This window comes from Muscardinus avellanarius, assembly GCF_963383645.1.
Source record: "Muscardinus avellanarius genome assembly, chromosome: 1".
Lineage (NCBI taxonomy): Eukaryota > Metazoa > Chordata > Mammalia > Rodentia > Gliridae > Muscardinus > Muscardinus avellanarius.
The window spans coordinates 98,893,552-98,911,795 of NC_137786.1; the positions used below are offsets into that span (position 1 = coordinate 98,893,552).

Genomic DNA, 18,244 nt, shown 5'->3' on the forward strand with positions numbered 1-18,244 from the left:
TTGCAGCCACTTCAGCTACTTAGTGAGGCCCTCTGCAACTCAGTGAGACCCTGTTTCAAAATAAAGAATAAAATATAGGGCTGGGTGTATAACTCGGAGGTAGAATGCCACCTGGGTTCCATCCCCATACTACAATATATATATATACATTCTGAACTGGCGTCAAACGCAGAAATGACACCATCTTTATTCCTAGATAAAAGGAGTAATGCTGGTAGTATATTGACACACCCCATACTCTGTGAACTAATCACCATAGCCAAGGAACTGCTGAGGATAGCAGAATCACTTTCTAGGTCAAGAAAAAGCACGTAGAAAGCGGTGCAAAGCTGTAATTCTTACAGAAAGTAGAAGCTGGAACAGTCGCCACTAAAGAATCTCACTTGCAAAGCACAGAGCTAACACATCTCAGAGCCATCGTGGAGTCAGCAGAAGACCTAGAAGGAGTTGCTCATGTTCTCCATGTCTTTGGTTTCACAGATACCTTGAAAAGCAGACACTTGTGGTTGATGCAAATCGTGGTCATACTTGGGTGAAAGTCGTCAGCTGAAAAGCTGAAATGCTGCCTACCATCTGGCTGGGCAGGGGCCAGGATGGGACAATAGCATCACTGAGCAGGCTGAAGATTTCCTCCAGGCCAGTCACCAGCGGCCAGTGCAGAGAGCAACTCACATGTCTTTGCATTTGACAACAGAGTCTTGAACCCCATGGCAGAGAAGCTGAGGAAGTGGGTACATCTGTGGGAGGAGACTCAGTGACCGTCAATTCTGTTAAGTCACCCAGGACAGCTCCAGCTGAGTGAGAGCACATGGAATGGTGAGGGCCCAGAACTTTTGCAAGTGACCAGGGTAATATACAGAAAACTACCTGGCGAGGGAAAATATACTGGTAAGTGTTAACATTTCTAACAGAGATTAGAGTCAATGTGTGTAAAAGAATAATTCTGGATATTACTATTCTAATCATGTATGTACCTGCCCTCAGCTATGGAGGCTGCCACTTTATCTTCAAAAAAAATTTTTTGTTCACAAAACAAGCAGAGCAAGAGAGTAAAGAGCAGGTCTACCTCGGCTGGAGGCCTTTCTGAAGGACAAGGAGTTATTTGCTTGTGAACCTGCTGTCAAGGATTTTCTGTCTTGTCTAGATACTTTAGGAAGACCAGTCAAGAGAGAGGACCACTATGGTAATTAAGAGAATCAAACATAGCGCCTTCTGAGTGTGCCCTGAGACTAGTGGCCTGTTCAAAAACTAATAGCCATTTATTAACAATTTTGAGGGTGGGAGACACCTTAAAAGCCACCACAACTACCATTAGTGGTTCTGGCAGAGCTGCAGACAACCAGGGTATTATTGAGTGTGTTTATCCATCAGCCAGGAGCACTTACAGAGAGTAAAGAGGCTCTGGCCACCCCCTTACCAAGACTTCACAAATGATGGAAACACTAGCGTTGTCCTTTAGATATTGTCATGGAAATACGTGGTTTATACCAAAGGCTGGGTCTTCCCATCTAAATTGGGGAGAAAAGCGATATAGTAAAAGTATAACTCTTAAATTTGTGTGTCTCATTTATATTTAAAGCATATAATCTCCTAAAGTAGAAGCACAAGAGATATTATTTATTAAACTGTCCATAGCAATTAAGAACAGAAATACATCTATCTAAGGCGTTTGCAGTCTTGTAACACTTTGGTTTGATTTAGTAGGGCTGCAACCTCCCTTCTGGTGATCACATTTCATGCAATATGTCTATGCTGCAATTTGCATTCATTATCTGAAAACTGGAAAAAAAAAAGCTTTCTCTATAAGGTCTTGGTAATCTATTTTATCTCTTAATTTACTAACTTCATTTTCTCTACACATTCTGCTTTTACTAACCAGCTTTAATGATCTTCCTTCCTTCCTTCTATAGCGCTCTTATTTCCCTTTGATCAATACTGAACTTTCAGCATTTGCCCTTTCTGGTTTTAAAGTTTGCTTGTAAAGGAGCTTATGCTAAGTCTCCCATGGTCCTGACCCAGTCCAGCCCCCACTCTTATCCAATGACCAGCTTTCTCCTGGACAGGGCCCTGATCTTCATGTGTCCCACCCTAGGCTGCGTGATCTACCTCCTTAAATAGGAGCAGCTTTTATCTCCTCTTTCTTTCTTTCTACCTTTTTCTTTCTTTCTTCCTTTCTTTCTTTCTTTCCTTCTTCTTTCCGTGTGTGTGTGTGTGTGTGTGTGTGTGTGTGTGTGTGTGTGTGTGTAACTGGAGACTGAGCTCAGGAACATTCTACCTTCAAGCTACACCCCTAGCCCTATTTTGTGTGTGTGTGTGTGTGTGTGTGTGTGTGTGTGTGTGTGTGGTATTGGGGTTGGAGCCCAGGGGCTTTTCTACCTCCGGGCTATACTCCCAGACCTATTTTATACTTTATTTGGAAACAGGGTCTCACTAAGTTGCTGAGAGCCTCACTAAGTAGCTGAGGCTGGCTTCCAACCTGTGCGATCCTCCTGTTTCAGCCTCCCAAGTGCTGGGATTACAAGCGTGTGTCACCACACCCAGCTTATGTTTTATTTTTTGAAACAGGGTCTCACTAAGTTGCAGAGTGCCTCACTGAGGCTGGCTGCAAACCTGTGATCCTCCTCCTGTCTCAGTCTCCCAAGTATACAAGTATGTACCACCAACACCTGGCTTTTATTTACCCTTTCTTTAATACAGTTTCTTAATTCCAGTGGCCTAAAACATCATGAGAGTATCTCTCACATAGCAAAAGAGCTAGGACCTCTGATGGAGCAGGGTGGTGAGGTGTAAATGTAGATTGTATTTTTTTAACCTGCATTTCGAGAGAACCAGGCTCATGGATTTGTTGCATTTCATCACTGTTCTTGAGTATTATTAGAGACCTCTGTGTTAAATGTGGCCTTTCTTCCTCTTATTTAATCTTCATCTTTATTTTTTCCTCTCTCTCCAACCCACTCCCCTCCCTCTCCCTCTCTCTCTCTCTTTTTCCAGTACTGGGGAATTGAACTCAGGGATGCTTTACCTCTAAGCTGCATACCCAGTACCCCCCTTTTAAATTTTTAAGTTGAGACAGGGTCTTGCTAAGTTGTCCAGGCTGCCCCTGAGTCGAAATCCTTCTGCCCCAGCCTCCCATGGAGCTAGAATTGCAGACCTGCACCACCAAGCCCACGCCCTCTCCCTTTTTACTTTTGGTCCTTTCCTTTTGCTAAGCACAATGGCAAAAGAGTGCAGGAGTCAAGAGTACAATAGCAGGAGACATTTTTGCCTATTTTTGTTTAGATCTAGCCTTAATCCAAAAATTTTAGTGTAATAAAACCAAAGCAAGCCAAGCGTGGTGGCACACTACTGTAATCCCAGTACACAGGAGGCTGAGAAAGAGGACTGCAGGTTCAAGCCCAGCCTCTACAACTTAGGGAGATCTTATTTCAACAAAAAATAAAAAGGGTGTAGCGAGGAGGTAGAAAGTCCCTGGGTTTAACCCCCAGCACCAAAATAATAACAATAATAAATAAATAAAACCAAAACATCCCACAGCATTTTATAGTCAGTCAGTCACCCCCCAATAAATCATGTTGTCAGTGAAACCTGGATAGTTTTATTTCTTTTCTATTCTTCTAGTAGATGAAACACCTATAGGAACTGATCATAGTTGGGTCCAGAAAATCTTCACCAAATATTTCTTGTTTCCTCATCAGGATACTCTTATATTCCTTTTCTTTATTTCTTCTGTGTGTGTGTGTGTGTGTGTGTGTGTGTGTGTGTGTGTGTGTGTGTGTGTTTTACTGGAACCCAGGGGCATTCTACCTCAGAGCTACACCACTGCCCTATTTTTTATTCTTTATTTTGAAACAGAGTGTCACTGAGTTGCAGAGGGCCTCACTAAGTAGCTGAGGCTGTCAGAGAACCATGATCTTCCTGTCTCAGCCTCCCAAATGCTAGGATTACGAGTGTGCATCACCACACCCCGCTTTTGCTTTCTATTTTGAAATAGGGTTTCACTAAATTGTTGAGGCTGGCCATGAACCTACAATCTTTCTGTCTCAGCCTCCCAAGTATTGGGATTATAGGCATGCACTACCATGCCTGGGTTGATGCTCTTAAATTAGTTTGCAAACCCGAAAGTTTTTTCACTGATATTTGCGATTATGTGGTCTAGAGAAGGAAAGCTTAGGGTCATCTGCATGTGTGTTAAAATAGGAAATTTGAAAATCCCATGGCCCAAAAATGAGAACCAGAAGCTAACTTTACCCAGAAATTTTATTAGCAAGGGGAAGAAAGTTCATGGCCTTGAGAGGGCTTACTCTTCCCAGCTCAAGTAAAGCTGTATGCATGTGTGTCTTGAGATTTTTGTGCCTAACACTGCTCTGAAGCTGGTCATCCTAGATGCATTTGGGGCAATATTACAGCAAAAGAAAGAAATCTGCTGATGACAAGAATATAGTTCTCACATTAATAAACATGAACAGGTGGTTGAGCAGCAAGTTCTTAAATACTCTGCCACTGTGGGAGAGGGAAGAGAGAAGACATTTGCACTTGCAAAAATATCCTCCCTTTAATAACAACTTTACACTCTAAATGCAAATGATATGTTAAACTGGGGGGTGGCATGATATTGCCATAGTTATTTGGGAGAACAATAAAACAATGTTAGCAGGAGTCCTGCTGGGCACTTGTAGGCACTTAACATTTTCACAAGCTTTGACAGGCAGCAATTCTCTGTGAGGCTTTTCACATGCTTTCTCTTGTCTAACAGAGCCTTAGAAGCATGAAAATAACTCTTTTTAACACTATACCTTAATGCCGTAGCAAGCCTGGTAGATACCCTTAGTTGACAGTTTTTAAAAGTGCTGTGACTGCACCGGGCGTGGTGGCGCACTCTTATAATTCCTGCGCATTGGAGGCTGAGACAGGAGGATTGCACAGGTTCGAAGTCAGGCTCAGCTACTTAGTGAGACCCTGTTTCCAAATAAAAGTATAAAATAGGTCTGGGAGTCTAGCCCAGAGGTAGAAAAGCCCCTGGGTTCCATCCCCAGTACCACCACCAAGAAAAAAAAGGTACTGTGACTGTGTAGGAAGTCAAATTATGAACTACTTAGCAATTTAAAGATTAGTAGTTCTTAACTTGAGACACTAACCTCTACTTATAAAGAATAAATAATATTTCTGGTTCTGGTTCTCTCTTTTCCGTGTGTGCATGTTTCTTTCCAGCAACCCCATTAAGGAAGCATCAGAAAACACAGTCTTTACCATATTTTACAAAAGCACAGTCACCAACTTGGTCAATAACAAAAACTGAATGTGCTGAAAACCATTTTTGGCATGCCTTCTCTCCCCACACAATTTATAATCCATATTACTGTCTGAATGTGTAAAAGCAGCCTATCCCATAAAAAATGACTTCTTGTATGTTTTTACTGGCTCAAGAGATATATTTCTTGTGTGTGTGTGTGTGTGTATACACACATATACATATATATATATATATATATATGCATGTGTGTATATAAATAAATAAAATGAATAAACACGACTGAGAAAACTCAAATACTCGGGATCATGGGGTGGTCAGGGAAAGCTAGAAAGAGCTTGATTATGAAGGTGAAGTATGCGTCACCCTGGACAAGGAGCAGGTAGTGGTAGACAGGGCAGAGGTGCCAGGAAAGCAAAGGTGGAGAGATGCCCTGACCCCCTCAGCACTCCTGCCTCTCCAGGGATTCAAGACCACTGTGATGTCAGTGCTCAGTAAATGTCACCAGAGGCTTAGGTGAAGGCCCCAGTCCTGGTGGCCCCAGTAATTCAGGCTTAGCTACCCTCCCAGTGTGCCAATCAGAGAGGAACCGCGGGCAGGAAAGGCGCTTTAATCAGCACGGCCACAACGGGAAGAATAGTTATAGGGGTAGAGTGGTCAAAGATCTCTCTTTAAGGGACTGACAGAAACATGGAGGTTTTTTAGAAAAGGGGATCAAAGGCAAGGGGTGGGGCATGCATGTCTCGGGGCTTCACAGCTGGCAGAGTAAGTCAGCTTTGGCCAGACCATGGTCTGGCTGGCCATGGCAGGACTGGTTCTGCAAGGATGTGCTGGAGAAGTCATCACGAGGGGGCGAGCTGGTGGCCGTAAGATGATTGCTCTTGCTGGGAGTGGGTGGCAGCCTCCTTTCCTCTTATGGAGTAATTGCTCCAATGTAAGAGGGTGATCTCATCCTGGGGTGATCTATCTGCTGTGAGGTTCTGCTTTCCTGGACTTGAAGGCAACTGCAGATTAGGGCAGTGACTAGAGATGTCTAGGTATCACTGCGGTGTCTGGCCGTTGATCCTGAAAATCTTGAAAATATTTTAGTTACTCTTAGATTGCTGTCCTCGGCTTTAAGGGGGACAAGATAGATGAGATAAATCCAGGGCTAATTACCTTGTATGACACTCCCAAGTTAGTAACATGCCTACATGCAGAGCTGGGCAGGAACCTGGCCTAAAGTTTAAGGCAATAAAGGAGACATACGAAAAGAAGGCAGAGATGCCAGTCTCTCTCCTGCTTTCAGTTACCCACTGGGCATCTGTAGGCCTAAGTGAAGAGTCTCTGCCTTTAGCAAAAGCAGCTCCTAATTCTGTTATATAAGAATTGACTGAATGCAGAAACCCGTGCATGAGGGGAGGAATCCATGGAAGAAGCCATTGATCTCAAAACTGGGCCAATCTGCAGAAAGCCAATCTAGCGAAGGCAGCACATTTGAGGGGGGCAGTTGCTGGGCTAGTGAGTGTGGGAAAGGCAGACAAAGGTCTCGGAACCCAACTGCATCTCTCACTCAGTGACACTCCTGACCACGAGAAAAATTTCAGCAGACATCAGAACGTGGAAGGGACGTTAGAGAGCGTCGAACTGAGTTCTGAGAGCTTCAAATGGGGGCTCAGGCTTGTGCCAGATCCAGATTCTGCTGTGCACTGGTCTCTTGGTCAGTATGGGCTAAGCCACCACAGCCAAGGCCTCTGACCACTTCACAGGAAGAGACCCAGGGAGAAAGGCAGGGAGCGTGTTGGGAGGAGAGCATGCAGACCGGCCAGCCGGCTAGCCCATGGATCTGAGCTTTAGGCAAGATTTGACAGTCTTTTTTATTTTTTTTTTAATTTTTTAATTTTTTGTCATTTTGATTTTTTTACTCCACAACTTGCTGGAAGGGAAACTCTCTTGAGCCCAGTTCCCATCAGAGTAAAGGAATGGCTTTTCACAGCCTGGTACACAGACAAGCCTGCTTTCAATCCCTCTGGGAGAGGGAGGGATCTCCTGGGACTTTAGCAGTACTGTGGGCCTTTCTTCCCCCTGCTTCGTGGGGGCAATTGGTTGCTAGTTTCCAACTCAGCCCTTCCAGCTCTTACAGGAAATTGCTAGAGACTAATTAATCTGGCTACAAAGTCTTTAGCAGCTCAGCCCTGACATCCTCCTCTGAATTCTAAAAGAACCCACAGAGGCACTTGGGCCTCAGTTCCCGGACTTTCTTCTCAGTCTTGGCCAGGAGACATGGGTGGGAGCAATTTCCCCATGTGAAACACAAATTGACCTTTAATTGTCCTGGAATTCTCCTGTACCAGGTGTCCTGAATTAGAGATCCTTCCTATGGAAGAAGCGGCTTTAATCCTGTGGTTTGTAAACTTTGGCCCAAACCAGAATTACCTGGAGAATTTGCTAAAATATAGATTGCTGGGGGCCACCCCATTTCTGGCTCAGTAGGTCTAAGGCCTGGAATTTATATTTCCAACACCATCTCAGATGATGTGTGAGTGTGTGTGAGTGTGTGTGAGTGTGTGTGCGAGTGAGTGTGCGAGTGAGTGTGTGTGAGTGTGTGTGTGCGCGATGGCCCACACTTTGAAAGCCAATAAGGCAGAAGTTGAGTCTTTGGTTTTGTTTTTAGTGCTGAGGATCAACGTGAGGCAAATGCTTTACCACTGAGCTACTTGCCAGCCCAGGTTTTCTATTTGTTTGTTTTTACTGCAAATGAGTTCTTATATGTCCTCCTGCATCTCAAAATTGCCTTCTATCCTCCTTCTTAGGCACATTATAATTTCATTAATTACCGCTCCATCTACTTATCACAATAGTTTTGCTGCTGGCATCATGAGACATTCCTAATTCAGATTATTTTTTTTCCGTCCCCTCTTATCTAGACCAGAGTTTTTATTTATAATCCCCAGGCTGCAAATACATGTACAATAGAAACAACAAAACAATAGAACCCAGAAAACAAAGGCAGTTTTCTTTCCTAGGGAAAAAGGAGCTTCTGTTAACAGTTTATGCAAGCTTTTGATACGACTCGTAGTTCTTTGCTCACAGAGTAGTGGTAAATTTTCTGCTCGCATTCCAATGGGCTCTGTTAGTGAGGAAAGTTTTCCCTGAAGAAGGTTGGAAATTGGTGCCAAAATTAATTAAGGAATGAAGGTGAGTGAATCATTTCCTTCATGACGAAGAGTCGATTCCGTGTGGCCTTGCTTGCTTAGTAGCACCACGTGAGACACAGCGTGTGTTTCCCCACAGGCGCCCTGAGCACTGCTGTAGCAAGGCCAGGATGCAGTCGCCATGTGAGTGGAAGGGTTGTGCAAACACAGACTCGCTCATGATTTTTCGCACGCTGGGCTATTTCTAAAGAAGAAAGAAAAATCCACAGGAAATATTTCAGAGCTCGGGAAAGGACAGTTAGGAGCCAGTTTTCTAGGCAGTCATTTGAGGACCCCGAATGGATGGCCAGAGGTGGAAACAGAAAGGAACATGACCCACTTTAGATGTTACCAGGTACAAAACACTAGTTACTTGCAGGTGGCATAAGGCTGCGGTGGTAAAAAGCAGATACAAGGGAGAGTTTGAAATGTAAATTAAACATGGAAGAGAATATCTTCAACAGTAAGAAATGGCAAAAAAAAGTTATAGAGCATTATGATGGTTTCAGTAAAAATAAATTGAAGAATAAGTGCCTCTGGAGAAAAGCAAGGATCCAACCTCAACCCTGAGAGATCCCAGGGGAGGACATTTTCCCTCTGTTACCAATATGGAGAGGAAATGTCTATGAAGATGAACGAGACCTTCCCAGAAAAACATCCCTTAGCACCAGAAACAAGCTGCAATGCAGGAATGGGGTTAGAAAAGGATATAGATTAAGGTTAGAGTTAGCCAGCCCCTTTTAGGAATGGTGTTCTCTGAGTGGGACCACAGTGGCAGAATGTCAGATCAGCATCTGCCCTGATCTGAATGTTTGTGTACCCCAGGTTCACATGTTGAAAGCTAATATCCCACTCAATAGATGGTGGAATTAAAAGAGGGAGACTTTAGGGGTAATTAGATCATGAAGGCAGGATTTTCATGAATGGATTAGTGGCCTTTAAAAGAGGCCCAAGCCAAGTGCAGTGGCCCACGTCTGTAATCCCAGTACATGGGAGGCTGAAATGGGAGGATCGCAGGTTCCAGGCCAGCACAATAACTTAGCGATACCCTGCTTCAAATAAAATAAATAGGCCTGGGGGTGTAGCTCAGAGGTAGAAGGCCCCTGGGTTCAGTCTCCCATGACACACACACACAGCCCAAAGGAGCTTATTTTCCCTTCCCACTATGTGAGGACACTGCTAGTATCTTGATCTTGGACTTTCTAGTCTCCAGAACTGTAAGAGATAAATCTCTGTGGTGTGGCAGCCCAAACAAAGTAAGACAGCATCCTTTTCACTAGGACTAGGATAATCTCAAACTCTGAAATTATAATCCAAAGCTGCTACAACTATCCAGTGTCATTTTAGTAAATATATTCAACAAGGATTGGTTAAGAGCTCACACTTGAAATTGCACTGAATATACATTTTTCATATACATATATATATGTATATATATGTATGTATATGTGTGTATATATATATATATGATATCTAAGTCAGTGCTATAAATTCTAATTTATAAAAATGGTATCAGACTTCCTTGTCAAATAGCCTTTGACTCTCATATACAAGTTATTTTTTACCAGGGTTTCTTGGATAAAGCAAGCCCTCCAACTGATATCAGTGGCTAATGTGAAAACCCCTGGGATCAGCAAAAGACAACAAAGGTGCATTAGCTCATTGTCTACTACAGTTGGTCACCACGGGACGTGTTTCAAAGAGCAGGGACTGAAAATGTAGAACTGTGCCCTCCCGTCCTAGAGAGACCCACATCCTAGAGCCTTTAAAGAATTCTGTGGAACATGCTACTAAACATAGCCTCGAAAGCTGAAAGAATATGGGGGCTGGTATATAGGAAGACAGGGCAGTTGAATTTAATGGCTTCTAACTGTTCTATACAAGGGAAGGTTGAGAATGAAGGAAGGTAGTTGTGTAGAGGAACAAAGCAGTTTGTGAGAAAAATGGAGATGGTTGAAATAAATGGGATGAGGGTGGACAAGGAAGCAGAGCAGGACCAGGCAGCTCAGAAGGCCCATTCAAGTTGGTGAACATGGCGGCAGAGTGAGATCGATTTGCCTATTTATGTGACCTCTTTCTCCAACTCCGTTCTTGGATCAAGGCACTGAGAATGGGGATAGTTGGGTTCTTTGTAATTGCAACCCCAGTGCCAGGTTTTGGTCCTGTGGGTATCATGCACAAAGGGTTTTGCCTAGAGAGTTATTGAAATGATGGCTCAGTATATACCTAAAGTAGACATTGATGGAATTGGAAAAAAGAGGGGTTGGATTGTGTCAGGGGCAGAGGCACAAGCCTGTGATCCCAGCTGAGACAAAACGATTGCATGTTTAGCAACTTAGTGAGACCTTGTCTCATAATGTAAAAAAAGAGGGGGGGGGCTGGGATATAGCTCAATGGTAGAACATTCCTGGCTTTAATCCCCAATGCTAAGAGAGAGGAAAGAGAGACAGAGACAGAGACAGACAGAGAATATGAATGAATATTGGATTGTGCTATGATGTGAATATTCCCCCAAATTCATGTTCATGTGCTGAGACTTAGTCGCCAGTGTTAGAAAATTAAGAGGTGGGGCCTTTAGGAGGTGATTAAGTCACAGACTCTGCCTAGCAAATAAGTAAAATAAAAAATGAATGGGACTTCCAATCTTATAAATGAGCTGGAGGGAACTAGCAAGGCCCTTTTTACCCTTTCATCCCTCTGGCACACGAGGACACAGTGTTTGTCCTCTAAGGAGGGAGGACCATTCTGGGGACCATTCTGGAAGCAGAGACCTGGCTCTCACCAGCCATTGAACCCATGGGTACCTTGATTTGGGACTTCCCAGCCTCCAGATCTGTAGGAAACTGTTATTTATAAATCACCTAGTCTCAGGTATAGGATGATACCAGCATGAACCAAGACAGGTTGATAAATTTGCACTTTAGAGAGACAGTAGAGTTTTACAGTTAAAAGTACAGAATCTGTTGTGAGACTACTACCTTATTCCCTATGCTATCGAACCCCTCAGTGCCTCAGTTCTCCTGTGAATAAAATGAAGATAATAATAATGATTATTTCATAGAGTGGTCGTGGTTGTAAAATATAATAGTACATATAGTAGAACTCTAGGCATATTAAGTCCACATAAATGTAAGAATCTACTTTGTGAGAAGATAGAGAAGTCGGTGGGTGGGAGAGCTGGCTGGCTTTGTCTGTAACAGGAGTGGTTAGACAAGCAAAATAGGAGAATTTGGGTCAGAGCAAGAGTTTGAATTTTGTGGTTTGAGATATAAAAGAAAAATTGTCTCAAACCTGGCCTGGGACAAACCTATTTTGAATAATAAAATTCCCAGTCTTCTTCTGGGGAAAAATTAGCATTTCTAATTAAATGCGTGAGCAAATTTACTCTAAACCTTACTGGAAATAAGGCTTGCTCCAAGGAACAAGTCACCCACCCTCCAATGGACTGAAAGGCATCCAAGGACATTTAGCCATGCATTTTTTTTTCTTTTTTGCCTAGTTTTGTGACTTTTAAACTATTCTCTCTGCCTATAAAGTGCCCCTACCAATCACATTGTTTCTCTTCCGTCTTTAAACAAGTCCACTTGCAGCAAGAAATTTTGACACAGGCTCATAACTAAATTGTCTAAAAAGTGTTCCTTAGCAGCCAGAGGGGGCTGATGAATTTGGAGGATACTCACAGTGGGCTGTTGAACAAGTAACGTAGAAAAGAAAATATTGTGGACGAGTGAAAGGCTAGAAGTGGAGTTTTGGAAGTGGAATAAGTAAGGTTATGAGGGACTAGAATAAATGCTAAGACAGAAGAAATTCTGCCACCCAGTAGGAGTCTATAAACTGTGACTGTGTGAACTGTAATCAAAGATTGGATTTTGATGGAAATCAGCATAGAGAAAACCACTGGAAAGTCCAGTATTCCTTACTCAATGAAGAAAATATAGGATTGCTGTAAAGATTAGAAAATGGAAGTGGAGACTGTGCCCAGGTCTGTCTTGATAGCATATTACAATAATTTTCTACCAACTTGGGAGCTGTTTGGGCAGAAATCTTCCCTGCCCAAACAATATCCTAAGATGTAATTAACAATAAGTATTCCTGAGCCGGAGATGGTGGCCCAGCTTGTAATCCCAGTATTTAGGAGGCTGAAGCAGGTGGATCCCCGTTTGTAGCCAGCCTCAGTTACTTAGTGAGGCCCTCCACAACTTAGTGAAACCTTGTTTCAAAAATAAAGAATAAAACACAAGGGTAAAGAATAAAAAATAAAGAATAAAAAATAAGGCCCCACCTCTTAATTTTCTCACATTGGCGACTAAGTCTCAGCACATGAACATAAAAAAAAGAATAAAAAATAAGAATAAAAAATTCTACTCAGAGGTAGAATGCCCCTGAGTTACCCCAGTACCAAAAAACAGAAGTAGTCCTCAAAGGGGACCCAATGCCCCCTCTGGCAAAGTGTAAGTGGATAGGGGATAGATATTTTCAAAGAGTGAAAAAAAAAAAAATAGGTGACGGATGCTACCATTGATACCACCATTACAAGTAGAAACAATACGTTACCATAGTTCTAAAACGAGTGCCCAAAGCTCCCCTGCCAACCAAATGGCCACCTGAGCCTCAATGCAACAGAGATTCTGCTCCCAGATCAACATGAGCAGGGGGTAGGGAAGGCAAGGACTAAAGAGAACCATTGAGCAGACAGGGTGAACAAAAGGCAAAGGTGGCTTGTATTATTTTCCTAGGGCCGCTATAACAAATTACTACAAATGTGTGGCTTAAAACAACAGAAACTCATGCTTTGTGAGTTTCAGAGGCTACACCTCCACGCTTAGGTGTTATCGGCACATATTCCCTCTGAAACCTCTATAGGAAGAGTCCTCCTTGCACCTCTCCCTTTGGTGGCTCCTGGGATTCTTTGGCTTGTGGCTCTTTCCCCTTGGCCTCTGCCTCTGTCTTCTCATGGCCTTCTTCCTTGTGTGTCTCTGTGTGTCCTTTTTCTGTCTCTTAGAAGGAAACTGTAATTGAATTTAGGGCCTAATACAGTATGATAGCCTCTCAATCCTTATCTTGATCGTATCTGCAAAGACCCTATTTCCAAATAAGGTCATGTTCTGAGGTTCCGAGTAGACATGAATTGGAAAAGGACACTGTCCCACCCACTCGAGGGGATAAGGTGGAAGGTTAGGAAGGCATGGTAGGCTGACTAGGAGGATGGTTCACAGACGAGGTGATAAAACAAATGACAGGCTGGGGAACCACTACACAACACCACCCTGGGGACCCAGAGTGGTGGAATATCTCACCTACGCCTTGAGCACTCCCCAAGAGTCCAAACGAGGCATCCCTGGCTCAAAGTCATGCCACTTAATGACCAACTGTGCTAGTCCTCTCCACAGTAGGGTACTTGGCACTGGGCTCGTACCGAAATGACAAAAATAAAATAGCTAAGGAGAAGAAGTAAAAAGCGTCACACTTTCCAACTCTGGAATCTGGAATCAACATTTGATTAGATAATCTCTACCTTTATTTGTGCCTTTGGTTTTCTTTGCCGGGGTGTATCATACCTAACTCTATTCTGTTTGGTTCTCTGAGGAAATCCAGGCTTCACCTTGAAAGTCAGTTCCATGGGGACAGGAAATCTGTACAGGTTTAGTGCCCCTAATCTGAACGACTGGGATCAGAAGCTTTTTTTATATTTGATTTTCAGGTTTGGGAATATTTGCCTATTTATAATGAGATATTTTTAAGGTTGGCACCCAAGTCTAAATATGGAATTTATTTATGTTTTATACACATAGCCCAAAGTTTAATACATTATTTTTAGTTTGTGTGTGTGTGTTACTGGGGAATGAACCTAGGAGTGTTCTACCCCTGAACTACATACACCCTTAGCTCCATTTTATGTTTTACTTTGAAACAGGATCTCACTAAGTTGTGGAGGGCCTCGCTAAGTTGCTGAGGCTTGTCAAAAGCCTGCGATCCTCCTGTCTCAGCCCCCCAAGTACTAGGATTATAAGAGTGTGCCACCGCGCCCGACTCTCATCCATGCTTTTTTTTTTTTTTAAACAAGCTCTGGCAAGTTTTATTAAAGAAAAATGTTGCATAGTTTACTTTTCACCAGTCTGTTCTGGCATGCTCCTAATGATATCAGAATCACCTGGATCAGTGATAGCCAGTGTGCACACTCTGTAGGATTTTCCGCATGCTGTGTCCAATTCTTTATTATTGCCGCTGTAGTGATGAACACCTGTTTTGGCCAACATGGCATAGTATTCTATTTCAGATTTCCTTAGAGTTGGGCAGTTGTTGGCAAGGATGACCAGTTTCACTTTGCCCTGTCTGATCATCTTCAGAGTCTGCTTGTACCCCAGCACATACTTTCCACTTTTCATAACAAGCTGGAGCCTAGAGTTGATCGACTCCAGGGACTTTTTCGTCTTCTTTCCTGCTACTATCTTGCTGCCTTAGGCGTGGGACAGCCCCCAACCACAAGCAGCCACCAAGATGGCCACGAGAAAAAAAGGCTCATCCATGTTTTGATGGCAACCCATCACATAAGACCAGGTGTGAACAATTTCTTTTATTTATGGCATCATGTCAATGCTCAAAAAGTTTTGCTTTTGGAGAGCTTGAGATTTCAGATTTTTTAGATTAGGGATATTCATACTGTATGGCTCCATGAACATTTGTTAAATGAATAAAGAGAGGGGGTAATATGAGGCAGAGGACTGGAAAGGAGGGGAAGAAATGTTCCAGAATGGAGAATCTGGCCTAGCGTACCTTGAGTCATGCCACCACTTTTGGTCACATGCCTTAAATTCTCATAATGGCACCTTGTGATTCTTGAAAAGGGGAATAATTATGTCCATCTTGCAGTGTTGGTGTGAAGATTAAATAAACATTTAAGACACTGAGCACTGAGTCTGATGCAGAATTAGAGCTCATTAAATTATAACCATGATTGTTTATGTATTCAACCCTTCTGCTATTTTTTTCTTTAGCCATGTACAAGAACATCAGAAAGAAACTAAACCTGTATTATTAAGCTGTATTGTTTGCAGTTTGATGGTTTTAAATCCAGCAAGATGCTATATTGTTATTAATTCCTCTTAGCTGAAAAGATGCCCCAAAGCAGTCAGGCATGGTGGCGCACGCTTGTAATCCCAGCATTCGGGAGGCTGAGACAGGAGGATTGAGGTTCACGGACAGCCTCAGCTACTTAGTGAGGCCCTTAGCAATTCAGTGAGACCCTGTTTCAAAAGAAAGAATAAAAAATAGGGCTGAGGGTGTAGCTCAGAGGTAGAACGTCCCTGGATTCCATCCCCAGTACCGCAAAAAAAAAAAAAAAAAAAAAAAATGCCCAGAAGCAAATAACTAGCTATTTATAGATTAGACAACCATTTCCATACAGTGCACAAGGGCATTTCACATGCACGCCAATTGCACAGTGGATTTTCCAAGCAGACTCCGGACTTTCTGTATCAAGGGGATTATATTTGCCATCTACTCTCCCTGGCTTTACTATAGTGAGGATTACCGAGTTGATCAGTATTAAGCACTTCGAGCGCCAGGAGGAAAAGGTGACCCAGGAATAGAAGGAAACATCAAATGCCAAACACGCTGCTTTCACTCGCTGACTCTTTGGAACCTTTACTGAGAAAATCATAAGGAACTAGTAAATCATGGTTTCCACAAATAAGTCGGTTCTCTTATGGTTTTTCATACCTGTGTGAACTAATACACAAAATAGAGAATAATTCCAAGATGCATGAAATTGCTTCTACTTAAACTTTAAGTATCTCCAAGCTAATTAGTTGTTTAGTTTTCTTGTGTTCTAATAGAAGCACTTCATACGCATGTTGGATCCTCACAGCACAGTCAAGATTCATCAAAAATTTTATGATAGCTTTTATAATCAAGGCAAAACACCTCGATTAAACAAGTAATTAGCCTTGAGGAAAGAAATGAACGCAACAGCTCAATCAGTGAACTTGTTAACTATTCCTCCTCGTGTTGGAACCCATGGCCATTCCGTGTGCAATTAGATATCATTAGTTTGACTCTGAGAACTGCACACGATCCATTTTACACCATGGCAAAAATGAAAACATTAAGGTGAAGTAATAAACTTGAATAAAACATAGTGGGATAAAGGTTAAACTAGAAGCCAAGAAGCCTGGCTTTTAGTTCACACTGCCACTCATTCGCTGATGACCTAGGATAAATTACTTAGCCCTCCTCTTCATGTTCCTCAACTATCAGTCACAGGAGCTGGACTGGGCGATTTCTAATGTCCTCTCGCGCTAGCATTTTGGAGCTCCTGTTGAGGAATTCCTCCCTTATAATTCTTGTTTTTGAAGCCACTTGCTTACTAGCACTGTGCCTGTCAAATAGCACTGCTGGCAGCAATTTACAAGGTAGGTGTGTCAGAGAGGAGAGAGAGAGGCTTCTGCCTGTTCTGGTTTTGTTTGCTGTGGCAGCATTTCAGCACTTCCTCTGTGCTTTCAGCAGGAAGCAGCAGGAAGCAAAATTGCTGTAGCATAAAACAAACCCAGCTGCGGGGCATCCTCAGAATGCTCCCTGTGTGTTTTTCGATTTAGACTGCTATTAAAATGTTAAAGCACAGTTTAGAGCTGCAGTGTGCAATCTTCTGTTACAAAATGAACCCAGGTTTCTTGTGACTGGCTTTGGGGTGGCAGGGCAGGGTGGAGGGAAGGGAGATGTTCTGAGAAAGGAGACATTTTAGAATGGAGAGCTTGATTTGCTGTTGACTTCCTCCTTGTTACGGTTGGGCGCCAAACTGTTACGGTTCCCGGACTGTTATGATTTGGAAACTGTCCCTGGGGACCTTCGTTAGTCTCCCCAAGACTATTTCCCTAAAACCGCAGGTTCTTGTCCTGAGCTAAGTATAGATATTCAATAGCCCGGACTCTTGCTGAAGATTTAAAGTTTATTAAAAAAGAGAGAAATACAGAGGTTAGTTACAGCCTCCTGTTACCGAGGAGTAATGTGAGGGGATGCTTCGAATGAAATCACCGATAATTCCTGGATACAGAGTATTTTATAGTCAGTCCTTAACCACACCTGTCCCCTCTAGGGCCTGCCCTTTTGATGTGAGGGGCATTCTTTCCTGCCAGTCTTTCCTGTTTTTAGCACTGACCCCCCCCCCCCATATGTGTTACTTGGTCATCAGATTCTGGTCTTTCTTGAAGGCTTCGGGCACCCTCCCATGATTATCGAAGTCTGGGATCTCCTGAAGGTTTATGGCACCCTTCCACTTCCTTGGGAAATCTTATCTTTATAATGGAAAAGGGCCTAAAACTATCCCTGTTGTCTTGCTAATCTCCCTTGGTCCCTGGAATCCTGCAGCTTCTTTTTCTGAAGCTCCTTCCTGGCTTCTTTACTCCAAAAGATATATTTGAAAAATTGAAAATCTTTTCCAGTACTGGTACATTAATACATTTTGAAGCCTCTTCCCAATACTGGTACACTCCTGTCCACGCGTTCATCATCTGTGCCTCATGCGGGGCTTCAGCCCGTCCTTCGCACAAACCAACCAGTTCAGAACAGTAAGGTGAGAGGGGAAATCAGAGCAGGGCCAGCTTGCTGCAGCTGGAATGCATGGTTTGAGGTAGAGATGAGACCTAAGATGCTGTGGGCGCAGGCTGGCGTGAGGGGCAGAAGCGGCGGGCAGAGGAGTGGTGTGCACCAGGAGGCGAGGAGGGAGAGTGTGGGTCGTTTAAACAGTAGCAATTAGGGCATTTACCCATAACAAAAGAAAAGGCGAGAGATAAGACGCCAAGAATGGCAATGCCCAGCCGGGTCAGGT

At 43.1% G+C, this 18,244-nt stretch overlaps 1 pseudogene across 1 annotated transcript; it reads left to right on the forward strand.

Moving 5' to 3' along the window:
- Window positions 1–338: 338 nt before the first annotated feature.
- LOC308273044 (UPF0415 protein C7orf25-like) lies at window positions 339–1,434 on the forward strand (annotated as a pseudogene). The gene has a single exon. The product of its transcript is annotated as a UPF0415 protein C7orf25-like (transcript).
- The last annotated feature ends 16,810 nt before the right edge of the window (window positions 1,435–18,244 follow it).